Genomic DNA, 17,700 nt, shown 5'->3' with positions numbered 1-17,700 from the left:
TACACACCCAACCAACCAACCAACCAAGCAAACATACTAGATACCTGTTGCAAAGGCAGTGGTAACAAGTGTGACAGCCTGTGTGTGTTGCAGTTGCAGTTGCAGTTGGTCAACCTCTCTCTCTGTTACTTACATGAGATCACATGTAAGGGAAGCTGATTCTGGAGGAGTCTGGCTAAAGGTCTATCTGACAGCTTCACTCCCTTTTCCTAAGTTCCAACTCATATGCACGCGTCGTGGAAATCTCTGGAAGCCATGATTGCCAAGACCCTGCTAGTTTCCCTGGATCACTCTGATAACCTTGCCCCATCCACTCTTTTTTTTTTTTTTTTTTTTGATTTTGTACTTTATTCTATTTTTTTCGAATTTTTTATTTAATATGTTTTAAAAAATATTTTTATTAGGTATTTTCCTCGTTTACATTTCCATTGCTATCCCAAAAGTCCCCCATACCCTCCCCCCCACTCCCCTACTCACCGACTCCCCCTTTTTGGCCCTGGCGTTCCCCTGTACTGGGGCATATAAAGTTTGCAAGTCCAATGGGCCTCTCTTTCCAGTGATGGCCGACTAGGCCATCTTTTGATACATATGCAGCTAGAGTCAAGAGCTCCAGGGTACTGGTTAGTTCATATTGTTGTTCCACCTACAGGGTTGCAGACCCCTTTAGGTCCTTGGGTACTTTCTCTAGCTCCTCCATTGGGGGCCCTGTGATCCATCCAATAGCTGACTGTGAGCATCCACTTCTGTGTTTGCTAGGCCCCGGCATAGTCTCACAAGAGACAGCTATATCAGGGTCCTTTCAGCAAAATCTTGCTAGTGTATGAAATGGTGTCAGCGTTTGGAAGCTGATTATGGGATGGATCCCTGGATATGGCAGTCTCTAGATGGTCCATCCTTTTGTCACAGCTCCAAACTTTGTCTCTGTAACTCCTTCCATGGGTGTTTTGTTCCCAATTCTAAGAAGGGGCAAAGTGTCCACACTTTGCTCTTCGTTCTTCTTGAGTTTCATGCATTTAGCAAATTGTATCTTATATCTTGGGTATCCTAAGTTTCTGGGCTAATATCCACTTATCAGTGAGTACATATTGTGTGCATATTGTGTGAGTTCCTTTGTGATTGGGTTACCTCACTCAGGATGATACCCTCCAGGTCCATCCATTTGGCTAGGAATTTCATAAATTCATTCTTTTTAATAGCTGAGTAGTACTCCATTGTGTAAATGTACCACATTTTCTGTATCCATTCCTCTGTTGAGGGGCATCTGGGTTCTTTCCAGCTTCTGGCTATTATAAATAAGGCTGCTATGAACATAGTGGAGCATGTGTCCTTCTTACCGGTTGGGACACTCCATCCACTCTTTTGTCTTATATTTTCTTCTTATTTTTACTTTTGAAGATTTATTTATTTTATGTATATGAGTACACTGTCACTGTCTTCAGACACACCACAAGAGGGCAGCAGGTCCCATTACAGACGGTTGTGAGGCACCATGTGGTTGCTGGGCATTGAACTCAGGACCTTTGGAAGAGAAGTCAGTGCTCTTAACCACGGAGCCATCTCTCTAGCCCATATTTTCTTCTTTAACCCCCTTCTACTTCTCACTCCTGGATTACATCCTTGAAGAGTTTTGTCTACTTGTTTCTATTTCCCTTTCTCCTACCATTTCTTTTCTTTTCTTTCTTTCTTTCTTTTTTTTGAGACAGGGTTTCTCTGTGTAGTCCTGGCTGTCCTGGAACTCCCTTTGTAGACCAGGCTGGCCTTGAACTCAGAAATACGCCTGCCTCTGCCTCCCAAGTGCTGGGATTAAAGGTCTGTACCACCACTGCCCAGCTTCTAATTTCTTAAACATATTCAATTCTGACTATTTTCTTCACTCAGAGATAGACACTTGCTTTTAGGCCTCTATCTGTTACAGTACAATCATATTGAAGTAGGGAGGCTGTTTAAATTAGAGTTTTAGTTTTCATATATATGTCAAGAACAAGTTATTATACTATAAAATTAGAAAAGTTTTTTTTTTTTTTAATCAAGTATCTGACATACAGCATTTCCCTCCAACTTTTGGACTGCATGACCTTTTTCTCTTTGTACAATAAAAATTCTACAGAGGAAGGGGGGGTCGAGGGTCACTGAGCCCTGAGTGAGTGTCCAGCCACTCCAGTCAGTCAATATGTACACCATTTTGTCCTGTTTGCAACTAGTTTTGAAAACGTGGGGGAGTCTAAAGGCTGGGCACAGACTGTCTGTGGGGCTATTTGGGGATCATCTATGTTTCTGCCAGATCTATGTTTGGTCAGTGATCCTAATACATTCACTGGGTCTTCAGAATGAAGCTTGGCTTGTCATTGTGACCCCCATGAGGAGTGGGGCAAAAGCTGTGTAGTGCTACCACCAGCGTGAAAATTCTCCAAACAACTCTCCCCTCCTTCCTCATGCAATCTCTGCCCCCTCCCCCAATCTTGTCTTCCTTTTCCCCCAGGAATCCCCCTTCTGTTTTCATGTCATGTGTGTTCCACCCACTACTTCTTCAGCACTTCCCCTTTCTCACTCCATGACCCATTCCAACACCCACGTACATAAAAGGAGAATGCAGTAGAGGTTCATATGAGAAACACGTGGTATTTGTCTTTCTGAGTCTGGGTCACTGAGACCTACAAATGCCATGATTTCTCTATTCCGTATGTCTGAATACATTTCCATTGCATTTATGCTCCACATTTTCCTCATTTGTTACCTGTTGATGGACATCTAGGCTGTGTTCAGAGCTCTGTTCAAAGCTCTTTCCTTCCTAAGGTACTATAAACACTTAGGGTTTTGCAAGTGTTATTATGATTATTAATTATTATTTAAATTATTTAAGTTATTTTCCTCAGAAAAATGTGCATGTCTGTTGCTGAGGTGGAATATAGAAAGGGGCACATGCTACTTGTGGTGACTCTAGCAGGCCAGTGGGTGGGAAGTATGGTGGGGCTGACTTGCCTCTGTTTCTCCTCTTCCCCCTCCTCTTCTTCCTCCTTCTCTTCTTCTTCCTCCTCCTCCTCCTCCTCTTCAAAAGTAGTGGAACAACTTTGTGGGAAGCTTCTTTGATGTGGATTTGTAAAATTCTGCAGAAGGTCTGAAGGCTGAGGTAGTGAGTGGGAAGAAATCCCAGTTTGTCTGTGACTGTCCGTTCTCAGCCAGCTTCCTTCAGTGCCTTTCTGCCAGGCCAGGAGCAACACCACCTACTCTAGAAGGCAGGCTGAGTTCTTCTCAGCTGTTCACACATCCATTGGGAGGGGGGTGGGGTGGGAGCAGAGTGGCCACCGATTTGATGCCACTGGAAAGGATAGGAATGCTTTGTGGCCCCTCCAGCTCTTGGCTCCTTTTAGGGTTCCCATGTTAGTCTCAGTTTGTCTTCTTGGGGCTCCAAAATACATCTTTCCTGGAGGGAATAGCTCTAGATGACTTGGAAAGAAACTCTTGCCTCTATTTGTTTTAGAAACCTAAGGCCTAAGCACTGCTTTCATAGTGTCCCATACGTTTAAGGGACAATCTCTAGGATGTTCCAGTAACCTAGGATGGGGAAAGCCCCAGGGTGTCTATGGGGCTGAGACTCCTAACAGTAGGAGATGGATCCTGAAGTGGCACTTCCTATAGCCAAGCAGGACTCCCAGTGGAGAGATAAAGACAGCAACCCACCCACAAACCTTCAACCCAAAATGTGTCCTGCCTACAAGATGGGCAGGGACAAAGAGAACAGAGATGGAGGGAATGGCCAACCAATGACCACCAGAAATTGAGACCTATCCCATGGGCAAGAACTAATCCCTGACACTATTAATGATACTGTTATGCTTGCACACAGGAGCCTAGCATAACTGTCCCCTGAGAGGCTCCACCCAGCAGCCAATGGAAAGAGATGCAGAGACCCACAGCTAGACATTAGATGGAGCTTGCAGAGTCTTATGGAAGAGTTGAGGGAAGGACTGAGGGACCCAAAGAGGACAGTTGACTCCAACAGAGTCAACTAACCTGAACACTTAGGGGCTCCCAGAGACTGAACCACCAACTAAGGAGTGAGCACAGGCTGGACCTATGCCTGCTGCACATGTGTAGAAGATGTGCAGCCTCGTCTTCATTTGAGTCCTAACAACAGAAGCAGGGACTCTCCCTGAATTTGTTGCCTGCCTGCTGGTGGATTCCATTCCCCTAACTGGACTGCCTTGTGTAGCCTCAGTGGGAGAGAATGTTCACAGTTCTTCAGTGACTTGATGTGCTTGGGTGAGGTGGGGAGAGTGGGGGGATAGTGTGTGGGGTGATAATGGGGGGTCTTCCTTTGCAAAGGAGAAGGAGATGGAAGAATGACGGGAAAAGCTGCATGAGGGGGTACTGGTAGGAGTGGAGGCTGATACTGGGGTATAAAGTGAATAAATAAATAAATGTAATAATATTAAAAAGAGGTCTAGAGGTAAAAAACAAACAAACAAACAAACAAACAAAAAACCCCAAAATCAAAGGCCTTTGAGTTCTGAGCAAGCTAAAGGCCTAGTTTCAGTGGAGGCCTCTCTGTACAAGGTTTCCTTTGTTCTTGGGGAAATGTACATAATTTTGTGGTTTTTAATTTATCAAAAGTTATTTCAGATTTCATTTTGTTATTATTTCTAAGCAACCCACCCAAAAGAAAACCAGAGGTGTGTGTATGTGTGTGTGTGTGTGTGTGTGTGTGTGAACACCAACCACAGAACTGAAGCCCACTGCTGCCTTGAATTGTAAAAATTACTCTTATTGAAATAGGATAACTATTGAATGATTCCCCTGTTTTCTCTGTAGCTTGCTGGGTCTTTGTTAACTTTTAGGATGGCCCAGGCGACTGGCTGAAAGTTGTTTTATAGCTTATACATGCCAGCTCAGCCTCACTGACATTTCCCTCCCCTCTTCTCATTCAGTGAGAAAGCATGCCTACCGGGGCTGGTGAGGGAGGTGAAGAGCGTGGAGTGGGGGGTGGGGTGGGGTGGGGCAGGTCTTCCTAGATTTCTCTACAATCTCCCAGCCATTGATAAATGCTGACTTCTCATTACAAGTAGAACATTTAAAATTTCCTCTTCAGTCAGCACAGTTTCAAATATCTGCCGAGAGCTGACATCCCCTTTCACTGCAGTTATGCTGATGGAGGTTATGAATAAAGATTATTCGGCATCTGTGTCCTACCCTGATTCACTAAGTTCTTTAACCCTTGCCACATATATTGCTATTTTTTTCCAGCTTATTGCTTAGCTTTTGATTTTTCTGTTTAGGGTATACTTTACACCTCAACTGTGCTAAGTTTCTATGTGGTGAATTCAATGTTTTTTTCACTTATGATTTTGCCTCTGACACATGCTAAGTTGTTTTCCCCAACTGAAAAGGAGCACTTCCTGTGTGGATGCCATGTGGATCCCAGCGGAGTGACTTTTGATGTCGAGCATCCTAACATATATAGGTCAAGTCTTCCCTCCAGCTTTGTGAGGTCGGCACACACAGGTCTGGCTTCTCCAGCCTAGAAGCTGCACATTCTCTGTGGAATCATCTGGGTTGTCCCAGCTTTCTCTTTGGGAGCCTGGCAGTACCCAGGACTGTTATCATGGCACTAGAAGAGATTGTGGCTGCTGAGAATGGAGCCATGTTGTGTATAAAAGTGAGAACCCAAAGTATGTAAATGTACTCACCTTAGCTGAACCCTTGGCGTCAGACCTAATACAATCTTTTTCATTTTTTATTTTTTGAGACAGGGGTTCTCTGCATAGCTGTGGCTGTCCTGGAACTCACTCTGTAGACCAGGCTGGCCTCAAACTCAGAAATCTGCCTGCCTTAGCCTCCCAAGTGCTGGGATTAAAGGCAGGCGCCACCACTGCCCAGCTTACAGAATCTTTTTTTTATCTTAGCTCAGGTTCCTTCTAACAGAGACTTTAATCAAGGTTTTGATAGAAAGAAGTTGATATGGAAGGTGATTCTGGAAAGTGATGGGAGAGAGTAGAGATGGGAGACAGGGAAGGGGCCATGTCCAGTCTACGTTGATGGTTTCTTCTGGGGGAGGCCGAGTTTTGTCTTGGTGAGATCCCTTGAAAACTCAGCATAGGTCATGCCTGAGAATTTTCTCTGAATTCATTTCTTTTCTAATTGTCCTAACCAAATCCCTTACAAAAGACAATTTAAGGTTTTACTCTGGCTCACAGTTCAGAGGCATACAGCCCATCATGCTGAGGAGGGTATGGTCCCTGTATGGTCTCTGCCCAGAAAGCAGAGAAAGGAGAGCGCTCGTGCTCAGAGGCCCCTCCCTCAGCCCCTTTATCCTTTCTGAGAAGCGAGCCTATGAAGTGGGGCCACTGGTGTTCATCAGACCCTCCCATCTCAGCCAATCCTCTCAGTCCATCTTCATGCACACATCTAAAGGTGTGCCTCACCATTTCCCCAGACTTTTATCAACCCCGTGAAGTTAGTAATCGTAGTAAACCTCCATACTGACCGAGGACCTAACATGAGTACAAAGCACTTATGAGATTGCTCCCCCAATACAGAAGATGAAGCAAGCAGAATTCCTTGGCAAGCCTGAAAGGTTGGGATTGTCTCGGGATACTTTTTAAAAGTTTAAAAAACAACCTCTTTATTGGTTCTCTGTGATTTTACATTATGCACCCCAAGCCCATTCACCTCCCCCTTCCCCTCCTACCCACTCTACACCCTTAGAACTTCCCACCCAACAGAGAAAACAAATCTCATTAAGGAAGCTATAGTGGGCCTTATAGTATACCCTTTTGCCCACACTTCTCTGCTTGCAAATGTTCATTGTAATGACTTACTGGTCTGGTCTGAGGCCTCTGGCTTCTGCTACTCTGTCAATACTGGATCCTCACGGGGACTCCTCTCAGATACCCTGTTGTTACCCTGAATCATGGAGATCCTGTAGTTCGGGATCCACAGGACTGGCCCCTTCAAGCACTCCAGCAGTTCATCTGAGGGGTAGATGTGGAGTGGGTCAATTCAAAGCCCTGCATCTGGGCCTGAGAGATATGAGTTGGTCTGTTTGCAGGCCATCCTCAACCCCCCCACCCCAAACCAACCAGGGCCAGCTCTACCCTGCAGCCCAGGCAAGTGTTGCAGCAGCCGAGGGACGTGGCCAGTTCTCCAGCTCTCCCATCTGTCATAGGTGGCAAGCAATGAGGGAGGGAAGGAGAGCATCTCTCCCTGGTCTATGCCACCACACAGCAAACAAGGTTGGCTAACCCACAATCCCCACCGCCAGAGCCAGCTCTACTGAGCAGCCCAGGTGAGGTGCAGAGCCCACTTTCCTGAATGCTGCAGGAGGTGAGGGGCAGGGCCAGCTCTCCAGCCAGACATAGGGGATGAGGGTGGGCAGGGCATCTCTCCCTTGCCCATGCTGCTGCCTGGCAGACAAGTTGCAGGGCCAGCTCTCCCACACTCGCACTCTTAGGGTTGGTTCACCTGCCTCCCTCCTTCCCCACCTTCCCTGCGCCTTCATCAGGGTCAATGCTACTGTGCTGCCTACATGAGGGCAAGGAAAGTACTCCTGCTCTTATGGCCTCAGGGCCAGGTCTCCCCACTCTACAGGTGGTGGGGGCAAACGGGGAGGAGGGTATCTCTCCCTTCTCCAGGCCACCACATAGGATACAAGTGGTCGGGCCAGGTAGGGCTAGGTCTTCCATGCTCGTATCCTTGGAAGCCGGCTCACTCACAACTTCTGCGATGTACACAACTCCTGTGAGGTGCAGCCTGCTCTCCTGAGTATTGCAGTTGGCTAGGGGTGGGGTCAGCTTTTCTGTTGTCATGTCCCCAGGGCCAGCCTTCTCAAGAAGCCCAGGTGAGGGGGTGGGGCCAGTTCTGTATAGCCCTCAGACGACAACATGTCCCTGGGCATCAGCCCAGACCAGGGACTTCTGCCCAGCTTTCGGTGGGAACAAACTCTTGTTGCTAAAAGGCCATGGGTGCAGACATGGCCCCCAGTGGCAGCAGAGGCCAAGATCCTACCATGGCCCTTGGTGGCATCACTGGGTACTCACATCTGGCTGTCCCTCATTGCTCCCAAGTCTTCAGTTCTGGCTCTCTTCATTGTACTCATATCCCTCTGCTTCTTTCTCTTCCACTTCTCCACCACTAACTTGCATTTGCGTCTGAGTGGCACCCAGGGTCTCTGAGTGTCTGGTGTCATCTCAGGAGTGGTCTCAGGAGTGCTATGCCCCACTCATGCATGCTGACACCATGCAGGGGTCATCTCAGGCATGATCTGCCCCACTAGGCCTACCCTGCACCCAAATGATAGTCATCTCAGGCTAGCTTACTGTCCAGGCTCCGTGGTGCTGGTCTGGTGGTCATCTCAGGCTAGCTCCATTCAAGCCTGCATGAGTAACCCCATGCCAGGGTGGTTGTCTTGGGATCTCTACTGCCTAGGTCAAGGTCCCAAGAGGAGTTCTTTTAGTGTCTTCTGAATCGCTCCCTGCCCTGGGAGCCTGTCTGGGCTTGCTTGGTGCCTGATTGGTGGTGGTCTCAGGCTCGCTCTTTTCAGGGAATGTTAGGCTACTAATCATTCAGATAGACGGTCCCAGGTCAGAATACTGAGTGTAGACATGGCCTCTCTCTGCTCTGCCACCTACTGACCCATATGTGGTACAGCAGCCACATCTGCAATGCCTCTGCTGGAGACTGAAAAGGCAATTCTTAAGTAGGACTCAACAGTTCAGGTTAGGATTCTTACAAATTTGATAATGTTATTAGATAATTTGGAGGTAAGCGCTTCCAAATGAGTGTCATATATCATGGCGAGGGCTGGCAAGATGGGTCGGTGGGTAAAAGCACTAGCTGTATAAGCCTGAGTTTCATACTGATCCCATGGTGGAGAGAAAGAACACACTCCAGAAAGTTGTCCTCTGACCTCCACACATGTGATGTGGCATGTTTTGTTCTTTTCGTTTTGATCCCTCCTTTTCTCTCTTGGAACAAAATAAAAATGAAAAAAAAATCATAGTAAGGGCATCTATCCTGTTTTTAGTTTGTTTAGGCTACGTGGGATTACACCATATCTAGTATTTTTCTAGAGAAGTGTGGTTTTGGTACGTGGAAAGTGGAGGCTCTTCCCCGTAAAGACATGAGACTTACAGACAAGCTCTGAAGCCCATAGAAGGAAGAGATGGTATATGTCTGTCTCACCTTTTAGCTCCAGGGTCTACATGGTCACTACTGCTGGGTCAGCTTCTCTGGTGGGAACTTTGGTGGGTTTAAGCTAGAGAAACATGAATAAAGTCAGGGGTAAGTGCTTTTGGATGGCGAGAACAAAAGGATAATGAAACACAGATCAGCAGCCCCCTCCCTCCTCTTTCCCCTTTCCTGTCTCTTTATCTCCCTCTCCCCAACATAAACAGAAGATGCACAGCTTCCTCTCAGCATAACCCAGTGCTGGCAACAGTGCTCTTGGGCTTCGGGCTGTTATTATATGACATAAGTGTTGCTTGAATGCAAGCATTGCTAGTGGGTCACATGACCTGACAACTGCAGTAGCAGCTAAGTGACTGAGTAGCGTATACAGTGTCTATGTCGCTATGCAGGTCAGCAGGATGATTCATGTGCGAGCTGATAGAGGAGGTCGCGCAAAATTGTTAACACACCACTCAGAATGGTGAACAGTGGAACACTTACCATTAATTTCAGGCATTTTCTAATAGTTACAGACCTCAGTTGACCAGGAATCATTAAAACTATGAAAAGCAAGATAGAAATCAAAAGGGACTCTTTTGTGAAGGTTTTATATTGTTTTAATTGATAAACATTGTAAACATTGTATTTACTGGGTAAATATTTTTTTTAATGCTGTTTTAAAGTATAACAATTCAAACTTATCTATAGTCTTCTGTAATAAAACTTCAGGATAGAGCTCAGCTTTCCCTGTTTTCCTATCTCCAGGCATCTTCTGCTCTCTAAACTTATCCTACGATCAGTTACACCAGCAATGAGTGTAAGAATGGTTACTAGGCTGCTGAGCTCACAGAGTTCTGTGTAAGCCTGGCTGCTGGTGAAGGGTTTGCTATTGAACACCTTGTTTACTTTGGTCTGGTGCCTCTTTGGGACTTCCTGTGTGGTTGATATCCCAGAGTTTTGAGTCTGGTTAGCTGGGCAAGAGACCAGCACTACTGATGTGGAACCTTTGTGTTCCTGGAGCAATTGTTGCTGATTAGCTGGAGCTAAGACATTAGTGGTGATTAAGAAGAGACCAAGACCACTGAAGTGAAATCTTCTGGGAAGTGTTTTCTGAGAGTCAGGACACAGAAGTAGTGTTCCAGAGGTGGCCAATGGGCTTGTCTGTCATACTAACAGCTGAACTTGGTAGTTAATAGTCATCTAGGTGATACTGGTTTTGAAGGCATGAACAGGTCACACAGAGCAGCTGGGGCTTAGCACTGTGAGAGGCCAGGAGAGGCCTTTGGTGAAGGTGCAGCCTCAGCAGCAGACAAAGGCTCTGGATTGAAGGGATTATATAGAGAAATTGAGGCTTGGCCCCATGAAGAGAAGCTATTGGTGAAATGTAGTCCAGTTGCAGCAGAGACGCCAGTGTTTTGGAGATGCCAGTGTCATGTGATGGCTACCAGGAACAGCAGCAGCAGTGGAGTGGAGCCAGCCAGAGCTTAGAAGATAAGCTGTGTGTTGCAGAAGGTGAAGCTGGAGAAGTGGCCCAAGGCCCTTGGAAGAGCCCAGAAGATTGTGAGTGAATCTCAGATAATTAGACACTGAGTTATTTACACTGTTGAAGTTTGATTATGCTTTGTTTAGGTTGTGACTATGCCCTGATTCTTCCCCTTTGAAGAAAGCATTTAGCTTATTTTTGACTTTTCTAGGAGCCCACAACGGAAAGACTTTGAACTTTAAAAAAAGATTTTGGATTTTTAAAGGGATTGGATATTACAAAATGGTTTAATTTATAAGACTGTAGGATTTTAAAGGTTATTTTATGTTTTTAATGTGAGATTTGAGGAATAAGTAGAAAAGGAAAGGTTGTGGCTTCATGGTGATGTGCTTGTGTGTCAAAGTGACAAGGGATCAATTGTGTTCTATAGTTTTATGTCAACTCGACAGAAGCTGTCTTAGTCAGGGTTCCTATTCCTGCACAAACATCATGGCCAAGAAGCAAGTTGGGAGGAAAGGGTTTATTCGGCTTACATTTCCATGCTGCTGTTCATCACCAAAGGAAGTCAGGACTGGAACTCAAGCAGGTCAGGGAGCAGGAGCTGATGCAGAGGCCACGGAGGAATGTTCTTTACTGGTTTGCCTCCCCTGGCTTGCTCAGCCTGGTCTCTTATAAAACCAAGACTACCAGCCCAGAGATGGTCCCACCCACAAGGGGCCTTTCCTCCTTGATCACTAACTGAGAAATTGCCTTACAGTTGGATCTCATGGGGGCATTTCCTCACCTGAAGCTCCTTTCTCTGTGATAACTCCAGCTGTGTCAAGCTGATGCAAAACTAGCCAGTACAGAAGCTAAAGTTGTCTGAGAGGAAGGAACATCAGTTAATAAAATGCCTTCATAAGATCAGGGTACAGAGAAGCATGTAGGGCATTTTCTTAGTTAGTGATTGATGCAGGAGGGCCCAGCCCATTGTGGGTGGTGCCATCTCTGGGCTGGTGGTCTTGGGTTCTATAAGAAAGCAGTCTGAGCAAGTCATAGGGAGCAAGTCAGTAAGCAGCACTCTTCCATGGCCTCTGCATCAGCTCCTGCCTCCAGGTTCCAGCCTAACTTGAGTTCCTGTCTGACTTTTTTTGGTGATGAACTGTGATGTGGAAGCATAAGATGAATAAACCCTTTCCTCCCCAGCTTGCGTTTGTGGTCATGATATTTCATTGCAGCAACTGAAACCCTCACTGAGACAGGAGGTAAGGTGACATTGAAAGCATATCTGCATGCCTGTCAATTAGGGCATCATTATTTTTAAGAAAACCTTTCAGTTTGAATGTCTGAAGGGTTTAGCGTCTGCATCAGCATGCTGTTGGCATTCATTTAGTTGGACTGACAGGGTTCAGGTTGCTGGGAAGGAGTGGTAAGTTGTGGCACTGTGGCCCTTGTCCACAATTACAGTGGTGGCACTGTAGACTGGTGGGTTTTATTACAGTGGTGACACTGTATATTCTTAATATTAGTTAAGAGTTTTTCCCCAAGTGCTGGGAATTAATACCGGGCTTTCCTTCACGCTACACAAGTGCTTGACCACTGGGATGCAGCCCTAGTCCTTCTTGCATCCGTGGTGACATTCTTCCTTGGTGCCTTTAGGAAGTTTCTTTGGAAAGGTAACATTTTTGTGGTCTCTTTGACTTTTTTTCCTGTGCTGTTTCTTTCCTTTCCTTTCTTGCAATGCGTTCCAGGTTTTTATTTTATTTTTCTCTTTCTCCCTTTTCTCCCCCATTTCCTCTGTCCACACCTTTCATTCCCTTCCCCTTTGACAAAGTGTTAAGGTTCAAAGATAGAGCAGAGATGGAGGGAATGGCCAACCAATGACTGCCACAGATTGAAACCTATCCCATGGGCAAGAACCAATCCCTGCCACTATTAATGATACTGGTATGCTTGCACACAGGAGCCTAGCATGACTGTCCCCTGAGAGGCTCCACCCAGCAGCCAATGGAAAGACCCACAGCCAGACATTAGATGGAGCTTGAAGAGTTGAGTGAAGGACTGAGGAACCCAAAGAGGACAGTTTACTCCAACAGAGTCAACTAACCTGAACACATGGGGGATTCCAGAGACTGAACCACCAACTAAGGAGTCCCCAAGAGGCATCAGACAAAAGTCTTTAAGGAGATAAAGATGCTGATGGTGGCTTAGGCACAAGAGCCTGATCCTCTGCCCCCTCTCAACCTTTCTGCAGTGTGTGGCCCATCTGGGCCTTGGACCTTAACATTTAGCAGTGGACAGTGGCCTTGCTTCAATACTTCAATACTCTTTTCCTGTGTCCTAATCCTAGATTCTTGCTCCCACTTTTTGCCAGTAGGTGGCAAGAGAGGCCTGGGAAAAATATCATGACCAACCATGAGGATTAAGGAAGTCAGTTTTTATCTGCTAGGGCTGCATCCCCGAGAGAGGCAAGGCCTCAAGGAGGTCTTTGATGGAAGCAAAGAATTTCCTTGTAGACTTGCCTCAGGCTAGAGAGAGGGTTATCTTTGAGTTAGTTTTCTTTCCTTTTAAAAGTTGCAAAGTGGTTTTTATCTATGTATCACACATAGACACAATCATACGCCTTAACCATGAAAATTCATTACCTCTTCTTGCAGGCCAAGGGTTTCAGATACTCAACAATGGAAGTTTGACAAAGTGTTAAGGGACTTTGTCATTGGGGTTTGACTAAACCCCAATAAGAAGCCAGGATTTAGGATACATCAGAACTTCTGACAAACTTCTACAAATAGCAGTTGAGGTTAGAAGCAAAGAGATCAAAGTTAGCTCAGGACACCAATAAAAGGTGTCAGTCACAGAGACTCGGCTGAGAAGCAAAGAGTGCATCTTGTGTTACCATAGGAACCAGCTATCCCATAACCTGTCTGTTCTTGGCATCTCTGTGTATTGAAGAACCTCTGGGTGTAGAATTCGGAGGCAGATATATTTAAGTTTGAGATTTAGCTCTGCTACCTCTAAGAACTGTGATCTCAACTCAAAACATTTCTGAGCCTTGGATGCTCATTTTTCGAATTTGGCTGTCACATTTAGACCAAGGAGTGGTGTCAATATTAAATAGAAAGGGCTCTTGTCCCTGAAATCAAATAGTTGCTTAACAAATGTAACTGTTAGGAAAATACTCATTTAATGATGAATAATACAAAGGAAAAATACAAAGTAAAGTGTCTTAGGGTTTTATTGCTGTGAAGAGACACAAACCACAGAAACTCTTATCTTGTGAGACTATGCCGGGGCCTAGCAAACACAGAAGTGGATGCTCACAGTCAGCTAATGGATGGATCACAGGGCTCCCAATGGAGGAGCTAGAGAAAGAACCCAAGGAGCTAAAGGGATCTGCAACCCTATAGGTGGAACAACAATATGAACTAACCAGTACCCTGGAGCTCTTGACTCTAGCTGCATATGTATCAAAAGATGACCTAGTCGGCCATCAGTGGAAAGAGGCCCATTGGACATGCAAACTTTATATGCCCCAGTACAGGGGAACGCCAGGGCCAAAAAGGGGGAGTGGGTGGGTAGGGGAGTGGGGGTGGGTGGGTATGGGGGACTTTTGGTATAGCATTGGAAATGTAAATGAGCTAAATACCTAATAAAAAATGGAAAAGAAAAAAAAAGAAAAACATTTAATTGGGGCTGGCTTATAGTTTCAAAGGGTTAGTCCATGTTATTGTTATGGCAGGAGACATGGCAGTGTGCAGACATACATGGTGCTGGAGGAGCTGAGAGTTTTATTTCTTGATCTAATGATCCACGGGCAACAGGAGTCTGTATATGTTACACTGGGAGTACCTTAAGCATATGAGACCTCCAAGCCTGCCTGTATATTTCCTCCAAAAAGGCCACACCTCCTAATAGCACAACTACCTATGGGCCATGCTTTCAAACACACGAGTCTTTGGGGAAGGCATTCCTATCCAAACCATCATAGAAAGACATCCCACAGATATAATCTTTGGTCACAAGAGAATAATCTTCATGAATAAATATTATCCTTAGGAGGCATCTCCTAATGATAATGGAACAGATTTCTATAGGTACATCTATATGTACAGATTAATCTATAGGAATATGTGGAAAAATAATACTCAGAATGTCTTGCTTATCCTAAGGGGGTAAGTGCCCTCAACACAAATACAACATCATACATTTTTGTTTGTGGTAGGTGGAAATATTCTGAGTCCATCTTAGGAGCATTGCAGGCAGTTACACACTCAAAATGAATGAATAAGTGCAGAATAGCTTAAAGAAAAGTACATGGCTTATGGTGTACAGTTGTGTGTATGTGTGCGCGCGCGTCCTTTGATAGTTGCTATTTTATGTCTATTCTAATAGTTACAATGTGTGTTCTAGCCCAGATACATCTGGCTTTATTTAGGAAGAAAATAGAGACATACATTCAAGTCATTTCTAGATATACTTTAAAATCAAACAAGAGAGCTGCATCAGGGAGATCAGACACAAGGAAGAGACAGTACTCTCTCCTTGGCTTTCTTCCCAGACCTTCCATTTAGAGAAACGTAGTGTCACCTCTCCTGCCCACACACCAGTATGAGCTGTGGAAAGCCAGCATGGCCCAGGGGACAGAATTCCTTTTGTGTCATGGCCAACCCTTAGGTCATTACATACACAAATTCTGCTTTAAAAAAATCTCACTCCTCTAAATCTCTTGTGCTTCAACTTATTGATACCCTTCAACTAGGAGCGGACAATGACAATTAACTGCTTAAGTGCACATGCTATGGGGGGTGGGTGTCCTTGTTTCCCCTTCTAAATCTTGTGTTGGAACTTTGCTGGCAGAACAGCCAGTCACCTGTGAGGCTGAGATGGCATGTTTTACCCTCAGCGCTGCTCCACAGAAGGGACCCTCATCACAGCCACAAGGGTCCTCCTGACGTCATTGTGAGCTTTGAACCTAGGAATGCACAAAGATAAAAATATGAAGGTGAATTTGAGTTTTCTTAAACAGGAACTTAAAAGAAAATTTGACGAAGTCTTAGGCATTTAAGGTAATCTTTACTTTACTATGTGGCTGAGGATGGCCCTGAACTCCTGATCTGCCTGTCCTCCTGCCTCTATTCCCAAGTACAAGAATGATAGACATGTGCCACCACCGCCAACTCCTCAACAGTAATTCTTTTTTGTCTTTTTGTTTGTTTATTTGTTTTTCCCAGACAGGGTCTCACTCTGTAACATTAGCTATCCTGGAATTCTCTCTCAGTGTGGACCAGGCTGGCCTACAACTCACAGAGATCTGCCTGCCTCTGCCTCCTGAATGCTGGGACTAAAAGTGTGTGCCACCACAGTCCAGCTTGAACAATAATTCTTAAAACCATCACATCATTCAATATATGTCAGTGGTGTTATTTATTTATACAAAGGCCAGCTCTCTCAGTTAAAATACATATTTTTACATTGCCTATTTACTTAAAAAATGTGACCATATTGAACCACTTCTCAGAAAATGTCACTTCACATCAAATTCATGGTTTGAAAAGCAAGCGAGCAGTTGCTGGTTTGATGTAAGAGAAGGCTTGAGAGGATTTATGAGGGCAACATTTCCTTTGTTCTTTGGATCAAAAACCAAAATGTCAAATTTTTGATAAACTGGAACATTCCTGACTGGCTGTTCTGACCTCTGCCATAGAGTCCCCAGCAGCCTAGGAGGACTTTGTCTGTGGCTCTGGTGTTTCCTGTCTCTGACTACCCTTTCTTATCCTGTGTCACCATGATGCCAAATGGCAAACTGTTTATAAAAATACTTATTTCATTTTCCATGTATTTAGATGTCTTTGACCAAATATGGAGCTACTCAGAAAAAAATAACACCAACTTATATCATCCAGTGAGATGACTGTATTTTGGCATCTTTGAGGCTGTATGATTGACAGGATGTCTATTAAGATTTTTGATATTTAAAAATGAGAGCTTCTTCATCAAGAAGTACAACACCCCCAGTGTGGGATCCTGCATTCTCTAAGTTTTTCCTTCCCCACAACTTCATTTATAATAGCCTATAGTATCTAATAATAAATATATCAATAAACACATCAGTTACCAAATTAGCACTTTGGACCAATGACCATAAAACAAAAGCTTGAAAGTTCAATGATTCTGAATGTCTTGGACACACAATCTTAGGAAACCTTATGATTTCCATGAAAATGTCAAAATTTCTAGACTCTTTTGGAGCATGGTAGACACACCGGAGTGATGATTATGGGTTCAAGGCCATGTTAGAGCCACATAGTGAGCACAGTGGGCTACAGTGACATGCTGTCTCAAAAAGAATCTAGAATTTGACCATGAGCCTTGATATCCATTTATTAAAAACAATAATCGCCGATAATATTACTGAGGATTTGCTACATGCCAGATGTTAGACTGAATTGATTTACATGTGTTGGTCAAATATCTTATAACAATACCATGAGGCAGAAGCAGGTAACTAAGACTCCATTCTTCCGCTTAACAAGAGGTGGAACCCAGTACTGGGTGGGAGGTACTCTCAGGAGGTGGAACCCAGTACTGGGTGGGAGGTACTCTCGGGCTTCTCAGGCTATGGAGGGGTAAAGGGGTTTTGCTTCTGAGTTTAGTTTTTTTTTTTATTTTTTATTTTTCTAAAGAGAGCAAGGAAGGCAAGCATCACTCGGATATTTCCCATAAGCACCAGGATCTGCCTTCTTTGCAGAGGCTAAAGCTCGACTGTCAAATCAGCATAATGAAGCCAACCAAAGTCGAGTGGCAGGAACTGGATTGTCCTAACTGACTGCATTAGGTGGCAGTGAGATTTTATATCTAGTGTTATTTTCCCATGAAACCTTCTGGAAGCAGTTGATGTTACTTGGGTTTGGCGTTGGGCTTTCTCCCTTATCTGTACACAAACGTTCGGCAATTGCTTTCCAGTTCTACTCTGATCTGGCATTGAAGGTATGCATTTAGTGTCTGAGCATCCTTACTGGAAGTCTGTAACTGTCTCTTTTCTCTCAGGGAGGGCTGAACCAATCTCACTTCCCTTG

At 44.8% G+C, this 17,700-nt stretch overlaps 1 long non-coding RNA gene and 1 pseudogene across 1 annotated transcript; both read right to left on the bottom strand.

The window, feature by feature from the left end:
* Positions 1–6,880: 6,880 nt before the first annotated feature.
* On the bottom strand, positions 6,881–9,772 carry Gm52355. The gene is made up of 3 exons (XR_003952651.1): positions 9,664–9,772; positions 9,178–9,250; positions 6,881–6,968 (listed from the first exon to the last, which is right to left on the bottom strand). It is a non-coding gene; the product is annotated as a predicted gene, 52355 (long non-coding RNA).
* Gm51427 lies at positions 8,539–8,677 on the bottom strand (annotated as a pseudogene).
* Positions 9,773–17,700: the final 7,928 nt, after the last annotated feature.

Source organism: Mus musculus, chromosome 18, assembly GCF_000001635.26.
Source record: "Mus musculus strain C57BL/6J chromosome 18, GRCm38.p6 C57BL/6J".
Lineage (NCBI taxonomy): Eukaryota > Metazoa > Chordata > Mammalia > Rodentia > Muridae > Mus > Mus musculus.
This window is presented reverse-complemented; position numbering and strand designations above follow the sequence as displayed.